The sequence below is a fragment of the Uranotaenia lowii genome, chromosome 3 (genome assembly GCF_029784155.1).
Source record: "Uranotaenia lowii strain MFRU-FL chromosome 3, ASM2978415v1, whole genome shotgun sequence".
Taxonomy (NCBI): domain Eukaryota; kingdom Metazoa; phylum Arthropoda; class Insecta; order Diptera; family Culicidae; genus Uranotaenia; species Uranotaenia lowii.
This window is the reverse complement of record NC_073693.1, coordinates 332,449,668-332,455,667: the sequence shown is the minus strand read 5'-3', so window position 1 is coordinate 332,455,667 and position 6,000 is coordinate 332,449,668.

Genomic DNA, 6,000 nt, shown 5'->3' with positions numbered 1-6,000 from the left:
CATGAAGCACACGACCGTATAAAACAGTTTGATGAGGTTTCCGGCGTCACGAACGGCCAATAACTGAGCCGGCCGGCCTTCCGCAAACACCCGGTGCATCCTGTTCCTGTGCCCGTGTGGTCCCGGAAGGGTTTTGGATGCTTCCGCACGCGTCGCCATATTGAAGGATCATCGAAACGAAACGAGAATGTTTGACCTCTAGATGGTTTGTGGGTTGAAAAACACGACGCCAAACATCAGCTATTTGGCGAAAACAATAAAAAAGGCTGATAAAAGTGCAACGAAATCTCATATCAGCAGCCCATACCGATGCGATGATGGAAATGGAAGTGTCTGTTTTATTGGATGGTACAGTTTAATTGACAGCTTTTTGACGGCGCGGCGGGCGACCCGAAGATGTCGAATTTGTCGGGGCATTAATTTTTGCGGTCACTATCAACCAAAGTCAAGCGGAACACATTAATAGTGAGTTCTTTTTTATGTCACGCATAATAAAGCTGTTACTCAACGGTAGAAGTAACAAAACGTTCGAACATCAAGCGTACTCAGAATTGGACGACGTAAATGTTAAATTTATTCTAATCTTACATTATTTCTGCTGTAGACTTGAGCTTTATATCTTGCGTCGATGTGGTTGAAGCTTTTTTTTTTTTTTAAATATGTCTTTATTTGTACCAATTCATCATTACATTTATATTACATTATTGAATTAAATTAGGTGTTCAGTTCAATGATGAACTGTCCAGAGCCCTATAATTTATTAATCACTATAATTTATTTATTTGAATTAGTTTTGCTGAGTGCAATCAAGTATTTTTATGTAGGAGAACATCCTGTAATGTCAAAAAATATTTTAAACTTACTACTAAAAACTAAAACTATCCTAAATTAAAACTAATTATAGAGAGAACGAATCTCTGCGATGGAAGACTGCATCGATTTGCCTCTGAAGTTGGAGATGATTTTGTTGGCCATCTCTTCGATCGATTCAATGCCCGCAATCCGATGAAGATCTCCGGTGCTGTGCCAAGGTGGAAGCCGCAAAATCATTTTCAGAACCTTGTTATGAATCCTCTGGATATGTGGTTGAAGCTTAAATTGACAAATGGACCGCGTGCTGGATTAATTTGCTTCATGAACTACCTGAATGGTTCCACTTTTGATAGTGCAATAATAAAAATTCTCGGAAAAAGCTCTAATATTCAGATCAAAATTCTAATGATCTGAGGATAGAAATAAGATCGCTTAATCATTCCCGATAAAGGTTAAAATTTTTTCTAGACTCGTAAGAAATGTAGGTATGAATAAGAAAACAAACACTATAATTTTTTGAAAGTGTAAAAGGCGCTTCTAAAATCTGAATCTCGCCGATTTGGGAATTTTGGCAGTCCATTTGAGGCCATCAATACGGGAAGTGGTGAATGATAGTCTTTCGATAAAAATTTAAAAAGGGAAAACAGTTCATAAAAACTATTAAAAACAGTTCGGTTTGCTTATTTAATGCAAAGTACATTTCCTGGGCCGATCGATGTGCTTTTTGATCATAAATTGATCGTCGAACGAAACACTTTTTATTTTGGTTGGGGAGAGACCACTCCCAAGTAACAATTATTATGGTCAGCAAAATTTTGTTCGGACTATAGCATAAATCGTCATAGAAATATCACCAGAACTCTAATAAAGCTAAACTCTGGCTATTTGGGCTAGAAATTTCATCATGACAGAATTTTGGTCACCTACGTTTTTTTAATGCTAGCCTTATACATGTTAGCATTTTTTTTTAGATTCTGTGAGTTCTCCGAGTTTTTTTTATTTTATTATTGAGCTGGTGAAATTAATAGCCAAAACACCACTACTGTTTTAACCATAACATGAGCATCTTTTCTACTGTCAGTCAGGATTCAAAGTAAGTGTGTTTGAAATAGTATATTTAAATAAAAGCGCCTCGTCAAATCTGATGGTCAATCATGATGAAATTGATGGAAAATAGGCCTGAAAAAATATTTTGAAATACATTGTAAATCCTTCAACATGGCGTAATTTTGTGCCCTTCGATTATGCAACCAACATGGCGATAGTCAATTCAATTCTAAATACCTCTTTTTATGGTCAGATAAATGGCTAATTAGTTTTATAATGGTTTAATGATGACCAAATGAAAAGCTAAAATTTGACGTTTCTCTTGCTAGGCAATCAATTGAACGTCTAAGATAAGATCCTCATTTCTGAGCTGTTAATCATTAGTACAGTAAATAAGGAAACTTTTTGAATGAAAAGGGATTGGTTGTGAATGACCGTGGAATCAATCATGAGTTGAAGTCAAATTTCGTTGTCGACGCCACCTTAAAATCCAAAATGGCGGCTTCCGCAGAACTGTAAAGTGTTGTAAATGACTTAAAATCACATGAAACCTCAACAATATTGGCATTGAGTGAAAGGGCTAAACGAGTAGAAATCAAATTTCGCGATCTGGCGCCATCATGAAAACAAAGATGGCGGATTCCACTGAACTTTAAAATGCTGTTAATCACTGAAAATCGCATGAAACTCCCACAATATGGGTATAAGTTGAAAAGGATCAACGAAAAGAAGACAAATTTCGCTATCAGGCGTCATCTTGAAATCCAAGATGGCGGCTTCCACTACACATGGAAATGATTTAAATCACTGAAAATCGCTGGAAACTCCCACAATAAGGATATTAGTTGCAAGGGATCAACCCGTAGACGACCAATTTCGCTATTAGACATCATCTTGAAATCCAAGATCGCGGCCAAAGGGCTAAACTAGAAGAAGTCAAATTACTTGGGCTGCAACCAGTTGTGAGATCTTGTGTAGCATTACCCCTCGTTATTTCTTTTTACTATATGCATCCAGATAAACTGCCACTATTGATAAGTACCAGTTGAACACTGGTTGAGCATTCGATGAGCACACACATATGTTAGATATTGAGTGCTACCTCACGTTACCTTAGTTCACACATGAGATCCTAAATGTAACGTTATGTTTCCTTGGACGGTCCATCCATATCTATGTACTCAAGTACATAGTACTAAATATGTACTATGTTTCAAGAGAAACAATGAAGAAATTATCATGGATACCTGTTGTGATAGGGCGATGCACTGGTACTGATAGCAGACTATATTTATAATTTTGTAGTGCTTCAATTCTACGGAACAAATGATAGGTTATTACAAACATGGTTCAAAATGGTGTAACGATGCGTAGTAGGCAAAGTGGTAATATCCGTAGAATCTCCAATTCATAATTTTAACGTGTATCATTTCAGCCTTAATGAGTGTGGATCTTTGTGTACTGGGATGGAAAATTTCGGTAAAATGGAAATTCCACCCATAAGGACTACGAAATAACTTATCGCTATTTTGACAGTCATCATGAGTTACCTAAGGTGACTTTTCGAGGGAAAGGGAAAATGGAGTTTTCTTGGTGACCTAAAAGAAAACCAGAGGGTCTTAGCCATTTTGATACGGAAGTTGTTGAGTCATTCTTTTGAGCAAGCTACCGAATAATAAAATTTATGCAAGGCGGTTATTCTACTGTCAAAATTTTACCCGTTTAATCCTCCACGTAAAAATACGCGCGTGTCATCTGTCGAGTGCCTGGGAACCTGGAAGAAATTGGCCTAGCTAATCGGATAAAAATTGAACCCCAATTCCGAGGAAGTTTACTGGGGGTAGCTCGTGTGCAGGTGCAAGGACTATTTTATCGGTTAGTTACCTGAGGGATATTCTCATTAAGCATTGTGTATGTTTACTTTATGTTGCGGAATTCTACGGCTATTACCCCGGCGACTAAGTTCGAGTACCAACGCTAACCACCCTCATTTCGCCAACACAACTTTGTGTAGTTTCCTTTGGAAGCCCACCCCTAGGAAGAAAGTCCGGGTTTCAAGCGACTTCAGCACATCAACTTTTATAGTTGTTGGCGCTTAAGTGCTGTAGCTACGCAATTTTGCCAAGAAAAATTTCATTTCCTTTAGCACAAAGTGGGATTCAATCCTGGTTAAATTTAGTGGGTGTTGATTTTTTTTTAAGTTATCGTCTTGTTTCGGCTTCGAATACCGAAGGAAACCGAGACGATACAATGGTTTTATAGGTTAGAACTTACAAAACAGTGACCCTAGCTATTCCGGCCCTAATACAACGCAGTTCAACCTCGTATCGAGAGCAAAGAGTCCGATTTGCTACTTTTAGCGCTCTGTTCAACAGAGATGTCCAACCCAATATCAGCGCTTTTGCCTGACAATGATCCTACGCTCCTAATCCCAAAAATCAACAAAATTTAGCAAAACGGAACACTTCAAAGATTTAGTTTTCAGTACAATTACAAACTTTCTGCTTCTACGCAGTACGCAACTCGATACAAAAAATGGCTAACAGAAGTGAAAATTTTCCTCGTGCGGTCACTTTTGGCGGCAACGATGACGATTAGTTTTCGCTGTTATTTCTCAGCGATTTTTGAACAACCGCGGACTGGCACGGTGGCCAGTTTTCCAACAGATACCTATAGTATTATCGACTTCACGAAAGATGATGACCATGCGCATAGTAAATGCAAGCACACGAATAGTAAAATATCTAAATTTTATGCGCATAGTAATTTAGACACGAGAAAACTACTATGGGTTGTCAAAGTTCGCAAAGTAAAAATACTATATCGTAGAACTTTTACCCAGATTTCTGGTAGAAAATACCAAATCGTGGTAGAAAACATTAGATCTTGGACATAGTAAAATTACCATGATCCTGCATTTGAAAAAACGATGCAATTTGCAACACGGGTTTTAAACCTTACAATGATCCAGCGTTATGCGCCAACTGACGTTGCCGATTTGCAGGAGAAAGGGTAGTTTTACAGTCAATTGAACAGCGTGGTTGAGAAAATTCCGAAGGGTGCCATTCAAATCCACTTAGGCGACTGTCGTGACTGATATTTTGGTGTAAGACTACACTTTTCAAACCTACAACATCGATTTTTCTTTTCTACTCTAGCTCAATCCACCTCATCTGACAAGAAAAATGTTTCGCGCTTCTCAACAATCCTTAACACAAACACAAACTCAACTCTACTGTAGCGTTTTTTTTACTTAGGTTCTCATTCCACTCTTGACACTCATTTCACTCTTTCTACGTAATAGTTGCCAGTGACATTTCGAATTAGAATCGAATTATCAGATAGATTCATACATGACAATACAAAATTAATATAACATAATTATTAATTTTATCTAATAACTGTTCTTTTGCATAGGTTATACGATTAATATTATTAATTTAACAATCTTACTATCTACATTCTCTACAACGACTTCAACACAAAGATTGGCTCTGATAATCAGAACTTTGAGCGCATCATGGGGCGTAGACTGGCCCATAACCAAAAAAATCCTTATATTCCACGCGGCACCCCTTAGATTGGTGCCTTTAGGTGAAAAAATGACTTTCTGGAAGTTTCAGGTCATTTGGCAGAAGCACGAGCTGGCGCAAAGGACTTAAAATTTGTATGGAGATTTTCGGCAAAATGTATGAAAAACCGACATACTTTCACTCTTTGTGTTCTAAAATATGTTTCCAGTATGCTAGAAAGCTCAGAATTGTAGTTCAAATAATGACAAACAAGTTTGTAGAAGATTGTGACGCGATACGATTTGACTGAGATGAGTTATCTGCAATTGAATGTGTGATTTTTTTTTCACATTTCTTTAATATATCGTGAACGGTGTATCGGCTAATAACCGCACTCACTTGATAGCATCGTCACACAATGCAGCAGTTCATAGTTTTTCAAATCTTCTTTCAACTTTTTGCAAAAATATTTGTTATGAAATAAGCTACAACTTTGCCGAGGACACAAACTTTCTATCTGTTATTCTCATTGTGTGACAATGCGATCAAGTTAGTACTAATAATCCACCTATACTCTATACACCGTTCACGATATATCGATGAAATGCGAAAAAGATCACACATTCAA